Source organism: Panulirus ornatus, chromosome 44, assembly GCF_036320965.1.
Source record: "Panulirus ornatus isolate Po-2019 chromosome 44, ASM3632096v1, whole genome shotgun sequence".
Lineage (NCBI taxonomy): Eukaryota > Metazoa > Arthropoda > Malacostraca > Decapoda > Palinuridae > Panulirus > Panulirus ornatus.
This window is the reverse complement of record NC_092267.1, coordinates 4,572,540-4,598,804: the sequence shown is the minus strand read 5'-3', so window position 1 is coordinate 4,598,804 and position 26,265 is coordinate 4,572,540. Positions and strand designations below refer to the sequence as shown.

At 43.3% G+C, this 26,265-nt stretch overlaps 1 protein-coding gene across 3 annotated transcripts in view; it reads right to left on the bottom strand.

The window, feature by feature from the left end:
• LOC139762806 (uncharacterized) overlaps positions 1–26,265 on the bottom strand; it is a 215,080-nt gene that overhangs the window by 127,689 nt on the left and 61,126 nt on the right. For all 3 annotated transcript variants that reach the window (XM_071687962.1, XM_071687960.1, XM_071687961.1), the window contains exon 2: positions 23,497–23,581. The gene's annotated coding sequence lies outside the window, so the exon portion shown is untranslated. The remainder of the gene's footprint in view (positions 1–23,496; positions 23,582–26,265) is intronic.

Sequence of the window (26,265 nt, the reverse complement as noted above, 5' to 3'; positions counted from 1 at the left end):
GCGTCCTCGCCGTACTCATTATCTCCCTCATGGCATACATCTCCTCCCTCCCCAACATATATACGTAATCCCCTCATTGCACAGCTCCCTCGCCCCTGCCCCAATAAACAAAACCACACCACCTGGTGGCTGGAGGAGGAACCACTTCACTACCCCAGGGGTCTATCATAATGCCTCCCTCCGCTCCTCCTCCAAATCACTGCTTCGAACCCTGGGAGTGGGAGGGATGGCAGTAGCCACGTAGCCACACCAACCATCGAAGAGGACGTAGTCGCCTGGTGTTATGGACGTCTCACATCGTAACCTCCCTTTTTCACTGCTAGAGACTGAACCAACCATAGTCCAAATGCGACAGCGCCCATCTACTCCAGAGAGAGAAAGAGTGGTTGAGAAGGTATCCATCTAACGAAGGGAAGTCGGTGGAACAAATGGGATCTGCTTCTGTTCCACTCAGATCACTGGGGTGGACGAGGCCACAATAATCTGGAATTTATATATTCCATTCAACAAAGAACAGAGATTTACTGTCATTCTGGCGATTCTTGCGCCAAGCTGGGAAATGAGGGGAGGAAAGTGACAAACTATATCATCAGGGGAAAAACGATATACATCCAGGTGTTATCCATCCTGTTATCAGTTCTTCCCTACCTCTGTGACGGTCCATTAGTGCCACACAACCTTAGAAATTACCGACACACATCACCAACTTAAGTCCGGTGTGTTGATGTGAAACACGGACTTCCACACTTCTATAAGTACCTCAAGTTAGGGGCCCAACGTATCCTCTCTCACCCACCTCTAGCGAAGTAAAAGAACAACTGCCATTGTATCTGATCCCCTGTCATTCCTTTAAGTAAATGAGGCTTTCAGTCCTGAGGTCGTCAGGCATTTGTTTTGGGGTGTCTCCAAGCCACTGAGACTTGTCCACAGCTGTCAAAACAAATCTGTTCTCATGCCAAAGATGGCAGTTTTCTCCCCACGTCTGTATATAGTTTATTATGAAGACTTTGAGTTGATTTCTTCTACTAGATCCAGTAACTTTAGTCTCCTAAGTCATTCTAGTTTTCTAGATTCCATAAATGTTCAGTCATAAATATTCTATACTTTTAGGCGGGGTCGCAATGGAAAAACTTAAATGTATCATTTTAGGAAAAAAAAAAAAAATTGAAATTGAAAGCCAGTGTTCCAGCACCTTCGTGCGAAATATCTTGATCCCTCCTCATTTCACTCGTGGCCATCTCTTTACCTCCTCCCCTATATATCTTTTACTCTCTCTCTCTCTCTCTCTCTCTCTCTCTCTCTCTCTCTCTCTCTCTCTCTCTCTCTCTCTCTCTCTCTCTCTCTCTCTCTCTATCTATCTATCTCTCTTTCTCTCCTCCACCCTATCCAGTCGGTTCTTCGAAAGCCTTTCGCCTCCACCCTATCCTCTCTCTCTCTCTCTCTCTCTCTCTCTCTCTCTCTCTCTCTCTCTCTCTCTCTCTCTCTCTCTCTCTCTCTCTCCACCCTATCCCATCGGTTCTTCGAAAGCCTTTCGCCATGCAGACTTTACCCTGTGTCGCTAACATGCCTCCTCCTCCTCCTCCTTCCATCCACCCAACCCCATCCCATTCACCCGACACCACCCCCCTAAGACCCTAGACCAATCGGATACTCTAATAGGCGTTACGTTTTTCACACACCCACTCCATCTACCCAAGTTATGACGAGATCTAGAGAGTGAAAAACAGTCCATGAATTAGTCCCGTCTGTGGCAGGAATTTTCCCCCTGGGCAGCAGTAACTCACGCCTTAATTAAGGCTTGTGTGTGAAGGGCTTTCCAATCTCCTAACCTGTCGTACAGGCGCATCCATGATGGGCGAAGTCGTCCATTTCCCTCTTCAGTGATGGCAAGAGCCCTCAGCCAGGCTTGTGAGTGAAGTCATAACCTTGGGTACTGGCTATTACTGTATGGCCACAGACTCTGTTCTGCTGCTGTATGCCCCCCCCCCCCCCCAGGACCTGCCCCCGACTGTATGGCCACTGAAGTCTGCCTGCTTCCTGTACGGCCAGAGGACCTATCTGCTACTGTATGGCCACAGGACCTGCCTGCTACTGTATGGCCACAGGACTTGCCTGCTACTGTATTGCCACAGGACCCGCCTGCTACTGTATGGCCATCCATAGGACCTGCCTGCTACTGTATGGCCATAGGACCTGCCTGCCACTGTAGTGCAACAGGACCCGCCTGCTACTGCATGGCCACAGGACCTGCCTGCTAGTGTATGGCCAAACGACCCGCCTGCTACTGCATGGTCACAGGACATGCCTGCTAGTGTATGGTCACAGGATCGGCCTTGTAGTGTATGACACAGGACCTGCCTGCTAGTGTATGGCCACGGGACCCGCCTGCTACTGTATGGCTGCACGACCCGCCTGTTAGTGTATGGCCACAGGACCCTCCTGCTATTATATGGCTGCGGGACCCGCCTGCTACTGCATGGCCACAGGACCTGCCTGCTAGTGTATGGCCAAACGACCCGCCTGCTACTGCATGGTCACAGGACATGCCTGCTAGTGTATGGCCACAGGACCCGCCTGCTAGTGTATGGCCACAGGACCCGCCTACTACTGTATGGCCACAGGACCCGCCTGCTACGGCATGGCCACAGGACCCGCCTGCTACTGCATGGCCACAGGACCCGCCTGTTACTGCATGGCCATAGGACCTATCTGCTAGTGTATGGCCACAGGACCCAACTGCTAGTGCATGGCCACAGGACCCGCCTGCTACTGTATGGCCATATGACCCGCCTGCTACTGTATTGCCACAGGACCTGCCTGCTGCTGCATGGCCACAGGACCCGCCTGCTACTGCATTGCCACAGGACCTGCCTGCTGCTGCATGGCCACAGGACCTGCCTGCTTGTGTATGGCCATAGGACCCGCCTGCTCGTGTATGGCCACAGGACCCGCCTGCTGCTGCATGGCCACAGGACCCGCCTGCTACTGCATGGCTACAGGACCCGCCGGCTACTGCATGGCCACAGGACCCGCCCGCTAGTGTATGGCTACAGGACCCGCCTGCTACTGCATGGCCACAGGACCCGCCTGCTACTGCATGGCCACAGGACCCGCCTGCTACTGCATTGCCACAGGACCTGCCTGCTGCTGCATGGCCACAGGACCTGCATGCTAGTGTATGGCTACAGGACCTGCCTGCTACTGCATAGCCACAGGACCCGCGTGCTACTGTATGGCCACAGGACCTGCCTGCTACTGCATGGCCACAGGACCTGCATGCTAGTGTATAGCTACAGGACCCGCGTGCTACTGCATATCCACAGGACCCGCCTGCAACTGCATAGCCACAGGACCCGCCTGCTACTGCGTGGCCACAGGACCGAGATAAGACCTCTTGGAAATCACATCAAGTCTTCCCTATTTTCTTGATCCCTGTCGAAGACTGGGATGAGGGAAGGCATCAGCCCTGTCGCAACCCCTGACGTGTCAGGGTCAATAACGCTGACATCCCTGAGCCCTTATGACGTGCACCCGCCACACAACTCCTGCTGCGGCATTCACCCAGCCACCAGCTGCGTACAGATGGGGCTGGGCCGGGTCTTTAACCCCGGCTGGGGAGGAGGGGGAGGTGGTGATTGCCCGGCAGACGTGGCGGATACGACCCAGAACTCACTATGGCCGACAGAAGGGACCCAGGATGACCCCCAGGTGGAAAGAGATGAAATATCTAGAGTCCTGCTCAGCCTCCAAGAGATGGGACGACGTCCCAGGTGCTTCATGTTGACGGGGAGGTGTATCCCAGACTTCAGGCCTTACACAGCGCCTGGAGGGGGTCTGTGGTCCGTGCTACACAGAAGTGAACAAGGGTCTTCGTCGTTGAACAGAAAGCCGGGATGGCACCTTACACAGACCTTGACAATAATGAGGAAGATGAAGTTAGAAGAAGAATGATCTATCTATCTAACTCTCTGTCTATCTATGTATCTATATCTATCTATCTATCTATATACCTGTCTATCTATCTACTACTCTACCTCCATTTAACTTGAGTGTATCAGGTGTACACAGACGCCGAACATGACATATGGCCCAGTGTGTGATGCAGACTTCCACACATATGAAAATGATTTTCCCTTTCCACTTTCTACCTTAAATTCACCCGACCAGCGTCTCCAGTGAGGCCAAATCTATACAAATAATGTTTCCATTACACTTGGTCCTTCATCATCTCTGTAGTATCTACATCTGGGACCTCCCCTTGCAACTTCTAACCATTTCTTAACTCTCTCGTATCTTCTCCTGTGTTGGTATACGTCTTTCATGATTATCCCCCAACCTCAAACAAACCGTCTCCATGATTATAGGAGACATTCAGAAACACACACACACCTTTCCAGTTATGTCTCAATATCACAAAATCTCTCTCTCTCTCTCTCTCTCTCTCTCTCTCTCTCTCTCTCTCTCTCTCTCTCTCTCTCTCTCTCTCTCTCTCTCCCTCTCTCCTAATGCCAACTACACGACGCAAATTACCCACCTCCACCGCTCGTATTTCTTCTTGCCTCCTCTGACCTACATGAATTAGGTTTGGCATCCATGTACCTGCTTTTACCACACACATAAACTTTGACCAAACCATTTTGTCCTTCTTTGACTATAACTTCAGGTTTCCCAATACCACTAAATTTTACCTCAAAATATCTGATCTCATCCACAACCTCCAGCTCTTTACCAATTCTCTCCAACTCTTCTTCTGGTCTGGTGCATGACGCGGCATCATCTGCAAACAGCAAGAGCTAAAACGTCCGTTTTCTTTCCCTCCATGATCAAGTTATCACCACACCCTAATAACCCCACCTAGCCTAACTCGTATCTCGCACTGTTGACCCCTACCACATAAACACACGAGATAGCAGTGTTAACATCTCATAACCCTGACTTATTTCCATAACTTTAGCCAGCTGGAAAGGCATCCTAATGCAGGAGAGTAAAGGATGTAGTGTATTAAGTTTGGAAGAGGATAGCAGGCCAGATCTGATGTATAGTGTGTGCAGAAAAGGTCTTTCACAATCTCAATATTTACTTTAAATCTTACGTCTAATTGAATCTGTGTTCTGATAATGATCACTGGTGTCTTTAAGTCTATAATAGGCTTTTTTATGTCATAATCATCACCAATGACAAGTGTACTAAACACCTAAGTCATATCAAGACTTGCTTCCGACTTACTACCAAAAAAAAATGCAATTTATACGATATATTGATTATATGATCAGGAATTTTTAATTTCCACAAATGATAAACATATTTGATACACATATTTATTCATTATTCCTTGATATACCAGGGTAACTAATTACAACCTGTCCCTGTCGAGCAGGAATCTTTTTGATGTGATAGAATAAAAAAGTATTTAATATATATGGAATTTTTTGTTTTAGCATCATTGCCATGAATATCTAAAGCCATTACACAACACTAGCGAACGTAATGAAGCCACTCGGGTACTGGACGATGGTGCGCCAGGTATGTTTAATGCTCAGCGTGTTTACATATGTGGCTGCCCTCACGTGCGTGTATTTGTGATCAAGTTTGGATATCAACCCTCTGTAAATGATCACAATTCAGCGTGTGATCAAATGGATTCCGTCCTTACCACAGGAAAATGAAACACGATAAGTTCCCAAGTGCAATTTTGTGCAATGATCACTTGTTTACCAAATGGCGTCCTAGCTATGTCTCTTCGTTGTATATCAAATGACTGTTATATTTCTTTCCTGTGTCTCCCCTGATACGCAGTCTGTTGGGGATGAGAGGGCCTGAGATGTGAGTCAGTTGTTGTTCACGGATGATACGGCTCTGATGGCTGATTCGAGTGAGACACTGCAGAAGCTGGTGACTGAGTTTGGAAAAGTGTGTGAAAGGAAAAAGTTGAGAGTAAATGTGAATAAGAGCAAGGTTATTAGGTTCAGTAGGGTTGAGGGACAAAATAACTGGGATGTAAGTTTAAATGGAGAAAAATGAAGGAAGTGAAGTGCTTTAGATATCTGGGAGTGGACTTAGCAAAGAATAGAACTATGGAAGCGGAAGTGAGTCACAGGGTGGGGGAGGGGGCGAAGGTTCTGAGAGCGATGAAGAATGTGTGGAAGGAGAGATCGTTATCTCGGAGAGAAAAAAATGAGCATGTTTGAAGGAATAGTAGTTCCAACGATTTTATATGGTTGCGAGGCGTGGGCTATAGATAGGGTTGTACAGAGGAGGGTGGATATGTTGGAAATGCGATGTTTGAGGACAATATGTGGTGTGAGGTGGTTTGATGGAGTAAGTAAGTGTGGAAATAAAAAGAGTGTGGTTGAGAGAGCAGGAGAGTATGTATTGAAATGGTGTGGTCACATGGAGAGAATGAGTGAGGAAAGATTGACAAAGAGGATATATGTATCAGAGGTGGAGGGAACGAGAAGTGGGAAACCAAATTGGAGGAGGAAGGATGGAGTGAAAAAGATCTGGGGTTGTCGGGGCCTAAACATACAGGAGGGTGAGAAGAGTGAAAGGAATAGAGTGAATCAGAACGATGTGGTATACTGGGGTCGACGTGCTTTCAATGGACTGAACCAAAGCATGTGAAACTTCTGAGGTAAACCATGGAAATGTCTGTGGGGCCTAGATGTGAATGGTTTCAGTGCATTACATATGACATCTAGAGAATGAGTATGAACGAATGCGGCCTTTTTTGTCTGTTTTGCTAGCTCTACCTCGCTGAAGCAAAGGTAGCGATGCTGTTTCCTGTGGGGCGTGGGTAGCGCCGGGATTGGATTAAGGCAAGCAATCATATGTATATGTGTATAAATGTATTTGAATGTGTGTGTGTGGGCGTTTATATATATATATATATATATATATATATATATATATATATATATATATATATATATATATATTTTTTTTTTTTTTTTTTTATACTTTGTCGCTGTCTCCCGCGTTTGCGAGGTAGCGCAAGGAAACAGACGAAAGAAATGCCCCCCCCCCCCCATACACATGTACATACACACGTCCACACACGCAAATATACATACCTACACAGCTTTCCATGGTTTACCCCAGACGCTTCACATGCCTTGATTCACTCCACTGACAGCACGTCAACCCCTGTATACCACATCGCTCCAATTCACTCTATTCCTTGCCCTCCTTACACCCTCCTGCATGTTCAGGCCCCGATCACTCAAAATCTTTTCCACTCCATCTTTCCACCTCCAATTTGGTCTCCCTCTTCTCCTCGTTCCCTCCACCTCCGACACATATATCCTCTTGGTCAATCTTTCCTCACTCATTCTCTCCATGTGCCCAAACCATTTCAGAACACCCTCTTCTGCTCTCTCAACCACGCTCTTTTTATTTCCACACATCTCTCTTACCCTTACGTTACTTACTCGATCAAACCACCTCACACCACACATTGTCCTCAAACATCTCATTTCCAGCACATCCATCCTCCTGCGCACAACTCTATCCATAGCCCACGCCTCGCAACCATACAACATTGTTGGAACCACTATTCCTTCAAACATACCCATTTTTGCTTTCCGAGATAATGTTCTCGACTTCCACACATTTTTCAAGGCTCCCAAAATTTTCGCCCCCTCCCCCACCCTATGATCCACTTCCGCTTCCATGGTTCCATCCGCTGACAGATCCACTCCCAGATATCTAAAACACTTCACTTCCTCCAGTTTTTCTCCATTCAAACTCACCTCCCAATTGACTTGACCCTCAACCCTACTGTACCTAATAACCTTGCTCTTATTCACATTTACTCTTAACTTTCTTCTTCCACACACTTTACCAAACTCAGTCACCAGCTTCTGCAGTTTCTCACATGAATCAGCCACCAGCGCTGTATCATCAGCGAACAACAACTGACACACTTCCCAAGCTCTCTCATCCCCAACAGACTTCATACTTGCCCCTCTTTCCAAAACTCTTGCATTTACCTCCCTAACAACCTCATCCATAAACAAATTAAACAACCATGGAGACATCACACACCCCTGCCGCAAACCTACATTCACTGAGAACCAATCACTTTCCTCTCTTCCTATATATATATATATATATATATAGATGAATGTTGGGGTGAAGAGAATGGTGAGAGTAAGTGAGCTTGGGAAGGAGGCTTGTGTGGGGAAGTACCAGGAGACTGAGTGCAGAATGGAAAAATGGTGAGAGCAAAGGACGTGAGGGGAGTTGGGGAGGAATGGGATGTATTTAGGGAAGCAGTGATGGCTTGCGCAAAAAAATGCTTGTGGCATGAGAAGCGTGGGAGGTGGGCGCATTAAAAAACGGTTGTGAGTGGTGGGATGAAGAAGCAAGATTATTAGTGAAAGAGAAGAGAAAGGCGTTTGGACGGGTTTCGCAGGGAAATATGGCAAATGGCTGGGAGATGTATATAAAAAAAAAAAAAAAAGAGGCGGGAGGTCAAGAGAAAGGTGCAAGACGTGAAAAAGAGGACAAATTAGAGTTGGTGTGAGAGAATATCACTAAATTTTAGGGAAGATGAAAAGATGTTGTGGAAGGAAGTAAATAAAGTGTATAAGACAAGAGAACACATGGAAACATCGGTGAAGGGGGCTAATGGGAAGGTAATAACAAGTAGTGGTGATGTGAGAAGAAGATGGAGTGAGTGTTTTGAAGGTTTGTTGGATGTGTTAAATGATAGAGTGGCAGATATAGGGTGTTTTGGTCGAGGTGGTGTGCGAAGTGAGAGGGTCAAGGAGAATGATTTGGTAAACAGAGTAGAGGTAGTAAAAGCTTTGAAGAAGATGAAAGCCAGCAGGTTTGGTTGGTATTGCAGTGGAATTTATTAAAAAAGGGGGTTAACTGTGTTGCTGACTGGTTGGTGAGGATATTCAATGTATTTATGGCTCATGGTGAAGTGCCTAAGGATTGGCGGAATGCATGCATAGTGCCATTGTACAAAGGCAAAGGGGATAAAGGTGAGTATTCAAATTACAGACGTATGAGTTTGAGTATTCCTGAGAAATTATATGGGAGGGTATTGATTGAGAGGATGAAGGTATGTACAGAACATCAGACTGGGGAAGAGCAGCGTGGTTTCAGAAGTGGAAGAGGATGTGTGTATCAGGTGTTTGCTTTGAAGAATGTATGTGAGAAATACTTAGAAAAACAAATGGATTTGTATGTAGCGTTAATGGATCTGGAAAAGGCATAAAGGCATATGATAGAGTTGATAGAGATGCTCTGCGGAAGGTATTAAGAGTATATGGTGTGGGAGGCAAGTTGCTGGAAGCAGTGAAAAGTTTTTATCGGGGATATAAGGCATGTGTACGAGTAGGAAGAGAGGAAAGTGATTGGTTCTCAGTGAATGTCGGTCTGCGGCAGGGGTGTGCGATGTCTCCATGGTTGTTTAATTTGTTTATGGATAGGCTTGTTAGGGAGGTGAATGCAAGACTTTTAGAGAAAGGGTCAAGTCTGTTGTGGATGAGAGGGCTTAGGAAATGAGTCAGTTGTTGTTCGCTGGTGGCTGATTCGAGTGAGAAACTGCAGAAGTTGATGACTAAGTTGATGAGTGAGCTTGATAAAGTGTGTGAAAGAAGAAAGCTGAGAGTAAATGTGAATAAGAGCAAGGTTATTAGATACAGTAGGGTTGAGGGGCAAGTCAAGTGGAAGGTAAGTTTGAATGGAGAAAAACTGAGAAATTGAAGTGTTTTAGGAATCTGGGAGTGGATTTGGCAGCGAATGGAACCATGGAAGCGGAAGTGAGTCACAGGATCGGGAATGGGGTGCTCGGGGCATTGAAGAAAGTGTGGAAATCGAGAACGTTATCTTGGAGAGCAAAAATGGGTATGTTTGAAGGAATAGTGGTTCCAACCATGTTATATGGTTGCGAGGCGTGGGCTATAGATAGAGTTGTGCGGAGGAGGGTGGATGTGTTGGAAATGAGATGTTTGAGGACAATATGTGGTGTGAGGAGGTTTGATCGAGTAAGTAATGAAAGTGTAAGAGAGATGTATGGTAAAAAAAAAAAGGTGTGGTTGAGAGAGCAGAAGAGGGTGTTTTGAAATGGTTAGGTCAAATGGAGAGAATGAGTGAGGAAAGATTGAGATAGAGGATATATGTGTCAGAGGTGGAGGGAACGAGAAGTGGGAGACCAAATTGAAGGTGGAAGGAGGGAGTGAAAAAGATTTGGGGGGATTGGGGCTTGAACATGCAGGAGGGTGAAAGGTGTGCAAGGAATAAAGTAAATTGGAACGATGTGGTATACCGGGGTCGACGTGCTGTCAGTGGAGTGAACCAGGAAATGTGAAGCGTCTAGGGTAAACCATGGAAAGTTGTGTGGGGCCTGGATGTGGAAAGGGAGCTGTGGTTTTGGTGCATTATACATGACAGCTAGAGACTGAGTGTGAACGAATGTGGCCTTTGTTGTCTTTACCTAGTGATATCTCTCGCGCGTGCGGGGGGGAGGAGGGAGGGGTGTCATTCCATGTGTGGCGAAGTGGCGACGGGAATGGATAAAGGAAGCAAGTACGAATTATGTACATGTGTATATATGTATGTCTGTGTATTTATATATATTTATACGTTGAAGTGCATAGGTACGTATATGTCTGTGTGTATACGTGTATGTATGTATATACATGTGTATGTACGTATATACGTGTATGTATGTATATACATGTGTATGTGGGAGGGTTGGGCCATTCTTTCGTCTGTTTCTTTGCGCTACCTTGCTAACGCGGGAGACAGCAACAAAGTGTGATAGATAAACGGCAAAGACAAATGTGTATATATATTTTATTTTATTATACTTTGTCGCTGTCTCCCGCGTTTGCGAGGTAGCGCAAGGAAACAGACGAAAGAAATGGCCCAACCCCCCCCCCCCCCATACACATGTATATACATACGTCCACACACGCAAATATACATACCTACACAGCTTTCCATGGTTTACCCCAGACGCTTCGCATGCCTTGATTCAATCCACTGACAGCACATCAACCCCGGTATACCACATCGCTCCAATTCACTCTATTCCTTGCCCTCCTTTCACCCTCCTGCATGTTCAGGCCCCGATCACACAAAATCTTTTTCACTCCATCTTTCCACCTCCAATTTGGTCTCCCTCTTCTCCTTGTTCCCTCCACCTCCGACACATATATCCTCTTGGTCAATCTTTCCTCACTCATCCTCTCCATGTGCCCAAACCACTTCAAAACACCCTCTTCTGCTCTCTCAACCACGCTCTTTTTATTTCCACACATCTCTCTTACCCTTACGTTACTCACTCGATCAAACCACCTCACATCACACATTGTCCTCAAACATCTCATTTCCAGCACATCCATCCTCCTGCGCACAACTCTATCCATAGCCCACGCCTCGCAACCATACAACATTGTTGGAACCACTATTCCTTCAAACATACCCATTTTTGCTTTCCGAGATAATGTTCTCGACTTCCACACATTCTTCAAGGCCCCCAGAATTTTCGCCCCCTCCCCCACCCTATGATCCACTTCCGCTTCCATGGTTCCATCCGCTGCCAGATCCACTCCCAGATATCTAAAACACTTCACTTCCTCCAGTTTTTCTCCATTCAAACTCACCTCCCAATTGACTTGACCCTCAACCCTACTGTACCTAATAACCTTGCTCTTATTCACATTTACTCTTAACTTTCTTCTTCCACACACTTTACCAAACTCAGTCACCAGCTTCTGCAGTTTCTCACATGAATCAGCCACCAGCGCTGTATCATCAGCGAACAACAACTGACTCACTTCCCAAGCTCTCTCATCCCCAACAGACTTCATACTTGCCCCTCTTTCCAAAACTCTTGCATTTACCTCCCTAACAACCCCATCCATAAACAAATTAAACAACCATAGAGACATCACACACCCCTGCCGCAAACCTACATTCACTGAGAACCAATCACTTTCCTCTCTTCCTACACGTACACATGCCTTACATACTCGATAAAAACTTTTCACTGCTTCTAACAACTTTCCTCCCACACCATATATTCTTAATACCTTCCACAGAGCATCTCTATCAACTCTATCATATCATATGTGTAGGTATGTATATTTGCGCGTGTGGACGTATGTATATACATGTGTATGGGGGTGGGTTGGGCCATTTCTCTTGTCTGTTTCCTTGCGCTACCTCGCAAACGCGGGAGACAGCGACAAAAAAAAAAAAAAATATATATATATATATATATATATATATATATATATATATATATATATATATATATATCTTTTTCTTTTTTTTAAACTATTCGCCATTTCCCGCGTTAGCGAGGTAACATTAAGAACAGAGAACTGGGACTTTGAGGGAATATCCTCACCTGGCCCCCTTCTCTGTTCCTTCTTTTGGAAAATTAAAAAAAATAATAAGAGGGGAGGATTTCCAGCCCCCCCGCTCCCTCCACTTTTAGTCGCCTTCTACGACACGCAGGGAATACGTGGGAAGTATTCTTTCTCCCCTATCCCTAGGGATAATATATATATATATATATATATATATATATATATATATATATATATATATATATATATATATATATATATATATATATATATATATGTATATATATATATATATATATATATATATATATATATATATATATATATATATATATATATATATATATTTATTTATTTATTTTATCATTTATTTTGCTTTGTCACTGTCTCCCGCGTTAGCGAGGTAGCGCAAGGAAACAGACGAAACAATGGCCCAACCCACCCCCATACACATGTATATACATACACGTCCACACACGCAAATATACATACATATACATCTCAATGTACACATATATATATACACGCACAAACATATACATATATACACATGTACATAATTCATAGTCTGCCTTTATTTATTCCCATCGCCACCTCGCCACACATGGAATAACAACCTCCTCCCCCCTCATGTGTGCGAGGTAGCGCTAGGAAAAGACACCAAAGGCCCCATTCGTTCACACTCAGTCTCCAGCTGTCATATAATAATGCACCAAAACCACAGCTCCCTTTCCACATCCAGGCCCCACACAACTTTCCATGGTTTACCCCAGACTCTTCACATGCCCTGGTTCAATCCATTGACAGCACGTCAACCCCGGTATACCACATCGTCCCAATTCACTCTATTCCTTGCACGCCTTTCACCCTCCTGCATTTTCAGGCCCCGATCACTCAAAATCTTTTTCACTCCATCCTTCCACCTCCAATTTGGTCTCCCACTTCTCCTCGTTCCCTCCACATCCGACACATATATCCTCTTGGTCAATCTTTCCTCACTCATTCTCTCCATGTGACCGAACCATTTCAAAACACTCTCTTCTGCTCTCTCAACCACACTCTTTTTATTTCCACACATCTCTCTTACCCTTACATTACTCAATCGATCAAACCACCTCACACCACATAGTGTCCTCAAACATCTCATTTCTAGCACATCCACCCTCCTGCGCACAACTCCATAGCCCACGCCTCGCAACCGTACAACATTGTTGGAACCACTATTCCTTCAAACATACCCATTTTTGCCTTCCGAGATAATGTTCTCGACTTCCACACATTCTTCAAGGCTCTCAGAATTTTTAGCCCCCTCCCCCACCCTATGATTCATTTCCCCATCCATGGTTCCATCCGCTGCCAGATCCACTCCCAGATATCTAAAACACTTTACTTCCTCCAGTTTTTCACCATTCAAACTTACCTCCCAATTGACTTGACTCTCAACCCTACTGTACCTAATAACCTTGCTCTTATTCACATTTACTCTCAACTTTCTTCTTCCACACACTTTACCAAACTCAGTCACCAGCTTCTGCAGTTTCTTACATGAATCAGCCACCAGCGCTGTATCATCAGCGAACAACAACTGACTCACTCCCCAAGCTCTCTCATCCACAACAGACTTCATACTTGCCCCTCTTTCCAAAACTCTTGCATTCACCTCCCTAACAACCCCATCCATAAACAAATTAAACAACCATGGAGACATCACACACCCCTGCCGCAAACCTACATTCACTGAGAACCAATCACTTTCCTCTCTTCCTACACGTACACATGCCTTACATCCTCAATAAAAACTTTTCACTGCTTCTAACAACTTGCCTCCCACACCATATATTCTTAAAACCTTCCACAGCGCATCTCTATCAACTCTATCATATGCCTTCTCCAGATCCATAAATGCTACATACAAATCCATTTGTTTTTCTAAGTATTTCTCACATACATTCTTCAAAGCAAACACCTGATCCACACATCCTCTACCACTTCTGAAACCACACTGCTCTTCCCCAATCTGATGCTCTGTACATGCCTTCACCCTCTCAATCAATACCCTCCCATATAATTTACCAGGAATACTCAACAAACTTATACCTCTGTAATTTGAGCACTCACTCTTATCCCCTTTGCCTTTGTACAATGGCACTATGCACGCATTCCGCCAATCCTCAGGCACCTCACCATGAGTCATACATACATTAAATAACCTTACCAACCAGTCAACAATACAGTCACCCCCTTTCTTAATAAATTCCACTGCAATACCATCCAAACCTGCTGCCTTGCCGGCTTTCATCTTCCGTAAAGCTTTTACTACCTCTTCTCTCTTTACCAAATCATTTTCCCTAACCCTCTCACTTTGCACACCACCTCGACCAAAACACCCTATATCTGCCACCCTATCATCAAACACATTCAACAAACCTTCAAAATACTCACTCCATCTCCTCACATCACCACTACTTGTTATCACCTACCCATTAGCCCCCTTCACTGAAGTTCCCATTTGCTCCCTTGTCTTACGCACTTTATTTACCTCCTTCCAGAACATCTTTTTATTCTCCCTAAAATTTAATGATACTCTATCACCCCAACTCTCTTTTTCACCTCTTGCACCTTTCTCTTGACCTCCTGCATCTTTCTTTTATACCTCTCCCACTCATTTGCATTTTTTCCCTACAAAAATCGTCCAAATGCCTCTCTCTTCTCTTTCACTAATAATCTTACTTCTTCATCCCACCACTCACTACCTTTTCTAATCGCGCTTCTCATGCCACAAGCATCTTTTGCGCAAGCCATCACTGCTTCCCTAAATATATCCCATTCCTCCCCCACTCCCCTTACCTCTTTTGTTCTCACCTTTTTCCATTCTGTACTCAGTCTCTCCTGGTACTTCCTCACACAAGTCTCCCTCCCAAGCTCACTTACTCTCACCACTCTCTTCACCCCAACATTCTCTCTTCTTTTCTGAAAACCCCCACAGATCTTCACCTTCGCCTCCACAAGATAATGATCAGACATCCCTCCAGTTGCACCTCTCAGCACATTAACATCCAAAAGTCTCTCTTTCGTGCGTCTATCAATTAACACGTAATCCAATAACGCTCTCTGGCCATCTCTCCTACTTACATACGTATACTTATGTATATCTCGCTTTTTAAACCAGGTATTCCCAATCACCAGTCCTTTTTCAGCACATAAATCTACAAGTTCTTCACCATTTCCATTTACAACACTGAACACTCCATGTATATCAATTATTCCCTCAACTGCCACATTACTCACATTTGCATTCAAATCACCCATCACTATAACCCGATCTTGTGCATCAAAACCACTAACACACTCATTCAGCTGCTCCCAAAACACTTGCCTCTCATGATCTTTCTTCTCATGCCCAGGTGCATATGCACCAATAATCACCCATCTCTCTCCATCAGCTTTCAGTTTTACCCATATCAATCTAGAATTTACTTTCTTACACCCTATCACATACTCCCACAACTCCTGGTTCAGGAGTAGTGCTACTCCTTCCCTTGCTCATGTCCTCTCACTAACCCCTGACTTTACTCCCAAGACATTCCCAAACCACTCTTCCCCTTTGCCCTTGAGCTTCGTTTCACTCAGAGCCAAAACATCTAGGTTCCTTTCCTCAAACACACTACCTATCTCTCCTTTTTTCTCATCTTGGTTATATCCACACACATTTAGACACCCCAATCTGAGCCTTCGAGGAGGATGAGCACTCCTCGCGTGACTCCTTCTTCTGTTTCCCCTTTTAGAAAGTTAAAATACAAGGAGGGGAGGGTTTCTGGCCCCCCGCTCCCGTTCCCTTTAGTCGCCTTCTACGACACGTGAGGAATGCGTGGGAAGTATTCTTTCTCCCCTATCCCCATATATATATATATATATATATATATATATATATATATATATATATATATATATATATATATATATATATATATATATATATATATTTTTTTTTTTTTTTTATACTTTGTCGCTGTCTCCCGCGTTTGCGAGGTAGCGCAAGGAAACAGACGAAAGAAATGGCCCAACCCCCCCCCATACACATGTACATACACACGTCCACACACGCAAATATACATACCTACACAGCTTTCCATGGTTTACCCCGGACGCTTCACATGCCCTGGTTCAATCCACTGACAGCACGTCAACCCCTGTATACCACATCACTCCAATTCGCTCTATTTCTTGCCCTCCTTTCACCCTCCTGCATGTTCAGGCCCCGATCACACAAAATCTTTTTCACTCCATCTTTCCACCTCCAATTTGGTCTCCCTCTTCTCCTCGTTCCCTCCACCTCCGACACATATATCCTCTTGGTCAATCTTTCCTCACTCATTCTCTCCATGTGCCCAAACCATTTCAAAACACCCTCTTCTGCTCTCTCAACCACGCTCTTTTTATTTCCACACAACTCTCTTACCCTTACGTTACTTACTCGATCAAACCACCTCACACCACACATTGTCCTCAAGCATCTCATTTCCAGCACATCCAACCTCCTGCGCACAACTCTATCCATAGCCCACGCCTCGCAACCATACAACATTGTTGGAACCACTATTCCTTCAAACATACCCATTTTTGCTTTCCGGGATAATGTTCTCGACTTCCACACATTTTTCAAGGCTCCCAAAATTTTCGCCCCCTCCCCCACCCTATGAGCCACTTCCGCTTCCATGGTTCCATCCGCTGCCAGATCCACTCCCAGATATCTAAAACACTTCACTTCCTCCAGTTTTTCTCCATTCAAACTCACCTCCCAATTGACTTGACCCTCAACCCTACTGTACCTAATAACCTTGCTCTTATTCACATTTACTCTTAACTTTCTTCTTCCACACACTTTACCAAACTCCGTCACCAGCTTCTGCAGTTTCTCACATGAATCAGCCACCAGCGCTGTATCATCAGCGAACAACAACTGACTCACTTCCTAAGCTCTCTCATCCCCAACAGACTTCATACTTGCCCCTCTTTCCAAAACTCTTGCATTTACCTCCCTAACAACCCCATCCATAAACAAATTAAACAACCATGGAGACATCACACACCCCTGCCGCAAACCTACATTCACTGAGAACCAATCACTTTCCTCTCTTCCTACACGTACACATGCCTTACATCCTCGATAAAAACTTTTCACTGCTTCTAACAACTTGCCTCCCACACCATATATTCTTAATACCTTCCACAGAGCATCTCTATCAACTCTATCATATGCCTTCTCCAGATCCATAAATGCTACATACAAATCCATTTGCTTTTCTAAGTATTTCTCACATACATTCTTCAAAGCAAACACCTGATCCACACATCCTCTACCACTTCTGAAACCACACTGCTCTTCCCCAATCTGATGCTCTGTACATGCCTTCACCCTCTCAATCAATACCCTCCCATATAATTTACCAGGAATACTCAACAAACTTATACCTCTGTAATTTGAGCACTCACTCTTATCCCCTTTGCCTTTGTACAATGGCACTATGCACGCATTCCGCCAATCCTCAGGCACCTCACCATGAGTCATACATACATTAAATAACCTTACCAACCAGTCAACAATACAGTCACCCCCTTTTTTAATAAATTCCACTGCAATACCATCCAAACCTGCTGCCTTGCCGGCTTTCATCTTCCGCAAAGCTTTTACTACCTCTTCTCTGTTTACCAAATCATTTTCCCTAACCCTCTCACTTTGCACACCACCTCGACCCAAACACCCTATATCTGCCACTCTGTCATCAGACACATTCAACAAACCTTCAAAATACTCATTCCATCTCCTTCTCACATCACCACTACTTGTTATCACCTCCCCATTTACGCCCTTCACTGAAGTTCCCATTTGCTCCCTTGTCTTACGCACCCTATTTACCTCCTTCCAGAACATCTTTTTATTCTCCCTAAAATTTACTGATAGTCTCTCACCCCAACTCTCATTTGCCCTTTTTTTCACCTCTTGCACCTTTCTCTTGACCTCCTGTCTCTTTCTTTTATACTTCTCCCACTCAATTGCATTTTTTCCCTGCAAAAATCGTCCAAATGCCTCTCTCTTCTCTTTCACTAATACTCTTACTTCTTCATCCCACCACTCACTACCCTTTCTAAACAGCCCACCTCCCACTCTTCTCATGCCACAAGCATCTTTTGCGCAATCCATCACTGATTCCCTAAATACATCCCATTCCTCCCCCACTCCCCTTACTTCCATTGTTCTCACCTTTTTCCATTCTGTACACAGTCTCTCCAGATACTTCTTCACACAGGTCTCCTTCCCAAGCTCACTTACTCTCACCACCTTCTTCACCCCAACATTCACTCTTCTTTTCTGAAAACCCATACTAATCTTCACCTTAGCCTCCACAAGATAATGATCAGACATCCCTCCAGTTGCACCTCTCAGCACATTGACATCCAAAAGTCTCTCTTTCGCACGCCTGTCAATTAACACGTAATCCAATAACGCTCTCTGGCCATCTCTCCTACTTACATAAGTATACTTATGTATATCTCGCTTTTTAAACCAGGTATTCCCAATCATCAGTCCTTTTTCAGCACATAAATCTACAAGCTCTTCACCATTTCCATTTACAACACTGACCACCCCATGCATACCAATTATTCCCTCAACTGCCACATTACTCACCTTTGCATTCAAATCACCCATCACTATAACCCGATCTCGTGCATCAAAACCGCTAACACACTCATTTAGCTGCTCCCAAAACACTTGCCTCTCATGATCTTTCTTCTCATGCCCAGGTGCATATGCACCAATAATCACCCACCTCTCTCCATCAACTTTCAATTTTACCCATATTAAAAAAAAAGTAAATTCTCGATATATATATATATATATATATATATATATATATATATATATATATATATATATATATATATATATATATATATGTGTGTGTGTGTGTGTGTGTGTGTGTGTGTGTGTTATTCCATGTGTGGCGATGGGAATGAATAAAGGCAGGCACTGTGAATTGTGTGCATGTGTATATATTTATGTGTCTGTGTGTGTATATATATGTGTACATTGAAATGTATAGGTATGTATATTTGCGTGTGTGGACGTGTATGTATATACATGTGTATGGGGGTGGGTTGGGCCATTTCTTTCGTCTGTTTCCTTGCGCTACCTCGCAAACGCGGGAGACAGCGACAAAGCAAAATAAAAATATAGATAAATATATATCTATGTATTTATATATATCTATATATCCCTGGGGATAGGGGAGAAAGAATACTTCCCACGTATTCCCTGCGTGTCGTAGAAGGCGACTAAAAGGGGAGGGAGCGGGTGGCTGGAAATCCTCCCCTCGTTTTTTTTTTTTTCAATTTTCCAAAAGAAGGAACAGAGAAGGGGGCCAGGTGAGGATATTCCCTCAAAGGCCCAGTCCTCTGTTCTTGACGCTACCTCGCTAATGCGGGAAATGGCGAATAGTTTAAAAGAAGAAAAAAAAATATATATTTCATGAAGAATCTCAAAGGAATTTTCCCTGAAAAGCTGCTAGTTGTTCTCCAGCAACATTGTTAGCTGCAGTGACACCATGTCGCCTCCCCTCCTACCATCATTGTCACCTGCTACACCGCCAGTTATCATATAAACAGCTGCTGAATCACAACATCAGAACAATTTTCTTTTCTATCAATTCTACGAATTCTCCTCAATGGAAGCGTCTCAAGAAAGGCCTCTTGGCTAAGCATTTTATGCCCCTTGGCTAGGCCTTTTGTGCCCTCTTAGCAAGGCCTTTTGTGCCCACTGTTGGGGCTTTTTAGGCTCCTTTGCTAGGCTTTTAAAGCCCCTTGGCTAAGTTTTTTTAAGGCCCTTTGGCTAGGCTTTGTAGGCTCCTTTGCTGGTCTTTTTAGTCCCTTTAGCTAGGTTTTTTAGGCCCCTTGACTAGGTTTTTTTAAGGCCTTGGCTAGGCTTTTAGGCCCCTTGGCTAGGCTTTTTAGTCCCTTGGCTAGGCTTTTTAAAGCCCTCTCTACTATGCTTTTTAAGGCTCTTGCCTTGGGTTTTATAGCCCCTCTACTAAGCATTTAAAGCCCCTTGGCTAGGTTTTTTTAAGGCCTCTCTACCAGTCTTTTTAAGGCCCCTCTGCTAGGCATTTAAGGCCCCTCAACTAGGCATTTAAGTGCCCTTGGCTAGGCCTTTTAGACGTAGCTTTGAGTGAACAAAGACTTTCGAATCATCTTTCGAACACTTGTTTTTTCCAGAAAGGAAACACATACTCCTCTTTTTACCAAGATGAAACAAGAAACCATCAGTCCTCAGGTTCCCTACAATCAGTGATTGGCAAATCAATGAACCTTAACCTATTTTTGATAGATTGAAATATGACAAAAACATCTAAACAAATGCTCATGACAGGTTTACAAAGATGGCTTAGGTTTAATCAAAACCAGTTGATGAAAGAAATGCTCGTAGATGATGTATGAAGATGGTTTAGGTTTAACTAAAGCCTACTGATTAAAGAAATGTTCATAAACGATGTATGAAGATGGTTTAGGTTTAATTCAACCTATTAAAAGGAATGTTTGTAAAAGATGTACGACGATGGTTTAGGTTTAATTACAACCTGTTGATTACAGAAATGTTCGTAAAAGAGTGCATAACGATAGTTTAGGTTTAATTAAAACGCGTTAATTAAAAAATGAAATTCTACCGGTACCATGCGTTGGATAATTCTTTCAATTCAGCTGGAAAATACTGAAAAATAATTTCACATAATCACACTGAAACGCTGTGGAGATATCATGAACGACAACAAACCTTATTTATCTGATAACGATCGTTAAGAGGCTTAAGACTCAAGACGCTTTGATCTTGAAGTCGTCGAATCTAGTTTATTCTAAATCAAAGTGATTTTGACGGAGGCTGGCAAAATCGAATCATATCAAAGGGGCCCGAATTGTATCAGTTTCATTCAATTCATTCATGAAGGAAAATACACAACGAAGAAAAAAATAAAGAAGGAAGAAGAAAGTAGTAGAGTCATTCTCATACAGAAAGTGACATATATTCAAGAAAAGGGAAATAAAGATTAAATTCCCCCAGATCCATACGGACGTCTCAATAGCCAACATGTAAAGTTCCACAGAAGCTGGGGAAATGAAAAAAGTATTGAAACTTTCGATGATTTTCAAGTTCCAATTACTTGTCTTTGCCATTCTGAGATATTTGACAAACAGGAACTTACCCCTGGGGATAGAGAAGAAAGAATACTTCCCACGTATTCTCTGCGTGTCGCAGAAGGCGACTAAAAGGGGGAGGGAGCGAGGGGGCTGTAAATCCTCACCTCCAGTTTTCATTTTTCTAAGGAACATAGAAGGTGGCCAAGTAAGGATTTTTCCTCTTAGAATCAGTCCTCTGTTATAAACGCTACCTCGCTAACGCGGGAAGTGGCGAATATATATATATATATATATGCAAAGTGAGAGGGTTAGGGAAAATGATTTGGTAAACAGAGAAGAGGTAGTAAAAGCTTTGCGGAAGATGAAAGCCGGCAAGGCAGCGGGTTTGGATGGTATTGCAGTGGAATTTATCAAAAAAGGGGGTAACTTTAATGTTGACTTGTTCCATGGTTCCATCCGCTGCCAAATCCACTCCCAGATATCTAAAACACTTCACTTCCTCCAGTTTTTCTCCATTCAAACTTACCGCCCAATTGACTTGACCCTCAACCCTACTGTACCTAATAACCTTGCTCTTATCCACATTTACTCTCAACTTTCTTCTTTCACACGCCTTACCGAACTCAGTCACCAGCTTCTGCAGGTTCTCACATGATTCAGCCACCAGCGCTGTATCATCAGCGAACAACAACTGACTCACTTCCCAAGCTCTCTCATCCACAACAGACAGCATACTTGCCCCTCTTTCCAAAACTCTTGCATTCGCCTCCCTAACAACCCAATCCATAAACAAATTAAACAACCATGGAGACATCACACACCCCTGCCGCAAACCTACATTCACTGAGAACCAATCACTTTCCTCTCTTCCTACACGTACACATGCCTTACATCCTCGATAAAAACTTTTCACTGCTTCTAACAACTTGCCTCCCACACCATATATTCTTAGTACCTTCCACAGAGCATCTCTATCAACTCTATCATATGCCTTCTCCAGATCCATAAATGCTACATACAAATCCATTTGCTTTTCTAAGTATTTCTCACATACATTCTTCAAAGCAAACATCTGATACACACATCCTCTACCACTTCTGAAACCACACTGCACTTCCCCAATCTGATGCCCTGTACATGCCTTCACCCTCTCAATCAATACCCTCCCATATAATTTACCAGGAATACTCAACAAACTTATACCTCTGTAATTTGAGCACTCACTCTTATCCCCTTTGCCTTTGTACAATGGCACTATGCACGCATTCCGCCAATCCTCAGGCACCTCACCATGAGTCATACATACATTAAATAACCTTACCAACCAGTCAACAATACAGTCACCCCCTTTCTTAATAAATTCCACTGCAATACCATCCAAACCTGCTGACTTGCCGGCTTTCATCTTCCGCAAAGCTTTTACTACCTCTTCTCTGTTTACCAAATCATTTTCCCTAACCCTCTCACTTTGCACACCACCTCGACCAAAACACCCTATATCTGCCACTCTATCATCAAACACATTCAACAAACCTTCAAAATACTTACTCCATCTCCTTCTCACATCACCACTACTTGTTATCACCTCCCCATTAGCCCCCTTCACTGAATTTCCCATTTGCTCCCTTGTCTTACGCACTTTATTTACCTCCTTCCAGAACATCTTTTTATTCTCCCTAAAATTTAATGATACTCTGTTACCCCAATATATATATATATATATATATATATATATATATATATATATATATATATATATATATATATATATATATATCCAAGTCTAAGGCGGGTAACCAATATCGTCCACCCTTTAAGGAAGGATGAAGAGCAGGATGGATTGTGGACAAAACGCCACAACTAGAATTCGAACCTACGTTTCTCAATCCCGAGCGGCCCCGTGAAGGCGTCAGGATCCCGCACCCTAATCGCTACATCACAGAGATCCCAAATGAGATATACAAATCACTCTTACCTAGAAATTGTAGGGAACTCTGCAGGTGGAAGTGTTGAGGCTTAAGCTGGAGTGGTGTGGCCACACAGACCTAACAGATACAGATCTGAAAAAGGAAAAAACAAGTTATTCAGTCATTCAGAATAAAGGTGAGTACATTTTATTCATGTTCTACTCAAATGTCACTAGATTTTTTTTTTCTTTTTTTATGTCAAAATACGAATTGGAATGAATGAATATGATTTGAACGGGTATCGAACCTATGTGTTTGCGTTTGTGGGAGCTGGTTAGACAAGACCAACTGAATGTCCAACCATAGTCCCCATATTTGTGTGTGTGTGTGTGTGTGTGTGTTTGTGTGTGTGTGCCTCTGTAGTGTAGTGGTTAGCTTTAAGGACCATGAAGAGTTTACGGGCCAACCGGGATCGAACCCGACTGGGTTCGAATCCTGGCTGCGGCAGTCAGTCCACGGTCCACCCACCTATTCATCTCCCCTTGGGGCTGGTCGAATAAACGGCTACCTTGCAAAGGATATATATATATATATATATATATATATATATATATATATATATATATATATATATATATATATATATATATATATTATTTTTTTTTTATTATACTTTGTCGCTGTCTCCCGCGTTTGCGAGGTAGCGCAAGGAAACAGACGAAAGAAATGGCCCAACCCCCCCCATACACATGTATATACATACGTCCGCACACGCAAATATACATACCTACACAGCTTTCCATGGCTTACCCCAGACGCTTCACATGCCTTGATTCAATCCACTGACAGCACGTCAACCCCGGTATACCACATCGCTCCAATTCACTCTATTCCTTGCCCTCCTTTCACCCTCCTGCATGTTCAGGCCCCGATCACACAAAATCTTTTTCACTCCATCTTTCCACCTCCAATTTGGTCTCCCTCTTCTCCTTGTTCCCTCCACCTCCGACACATATATCCTCTTGGTCAATCTTTCCTCACTCATCCTCTCCATGTGCCCAAACCACTTCAAAACACCCTCTTCTGCTCTCTCAACCACGCTCTATTTATTTCCACACATCTCTCTTACCCTTACGTTACTCACTCGATCAAACCACCTCACACCACACATTGTCCTCAAACATCTCATTTCCAGCACATCCATCCTCCTGCGCACAACTCTATCCATAGCCCACGCCTCGCAACCATACAACATTGTTGGAACCACTATTCCTTCATACATACCCATTTTTGCTTTCCGAGATAATGTTCTCGACTTCCACACATTCTTCAAGGCCCCCAGAATTTTCGCCCCCTCCCCCACCCTATGATCCACTTCCGCTTCCATGGTTCCATCCGCTGCCAGATCCACTCCCAGATATCTAAAACACTTCACTTCCTCCAGTTTTTCTCCATTCAAACTCACCTCCCAATTGACTTGACCCTCAAGCCTACTGTACCTAATAACCTTGCTCTTATTCACATTTACTCTTAACTTTCTTCTTCCACACACTTTACCAAACTCAGTCACCAGCTTCTGCAGTTTCTCACATGAATCAGCCACCAGCGCTGTATCATCAGCGAACAACAACTGACTCACTTCCCAAGCTCTCTCATCCCCAACAGACTTCATACTTGCCCCTCTTTCCAAAACTCTTGCATTTACCTCCCTAACAACCCCATCCATAAACAAATTAAACAACCATGGAGACATCACACACCCCTGCCGCAAACCTACATTCACTGAGAACCAATCACTTTCCTCTCTTCCTACACTTACACATGCCTTACATCCTCGATAAAAACTTTTCACTGCTTCTAACAACTTTCCTCCCACACCATATATTCTTAATACCTTCCACAGAGCATCTCTATCAACTCTATCATATGCCTTCTCCAGATCCATAAATGCTACATACAAATCCATTTGCTTTTCTAAGTATTTCTCACATACATTCTTCAAAGCAAACACCTTTGAGGGAATATCCTCACCTGGGCCCCTTCTCTGTTCCCTCTTTTGGAAAATTAAAAAAAAAAAAGTGAGAGGGGAGGATTTCCAGCCCCCCGCTCCCTCCCCTTTTAGTCGCCTTCTACGACACGCAGGGAATACGTGGGAAGTATTCTTTATATATATATATATATATATATATATATATATATATATATATATATATATATATATATATATATATATATATATATATATTCATATATATATATATATATATATATATATATATATATATATATATATATATATATATATATATATATATATATATATATATATATATATATATATTCATATATATATATTCATATATATATATATATATATATATATATATATATATATATATATATATATATATATATATATATATTTCTTTTCTTTCAAACTATTCGCCATTTCCCGCATTAGCGAGGTAGCGTTAAGAACAGAGGACTGGGCCTTTGAGGGAATATCCTCACCTGGCCCCCTTCTCCGTTCCTTCTTTTGGAAAATTTAAAAAAAAAATATGATGAGAGGGGAGGATTTCCAGCCTCCCGCTCCCTCCCCTTTTAGTCGCCTTTTACGACACGCAGGGAACACGTGGGAAGTATTCTTTCTCCCCTATCCCCAGGGATATATATATATATATATATATATATATATATATATATATATATATATATATATATATATATATTGGAAAGGATCACAATTTTGCGCGTGATCAAGATATTCCTATGAGTCCATGGGGAAAATGAAACACGAAAAGTTTCCAAGTGCACTTTCGTGTAATAATCACATCATC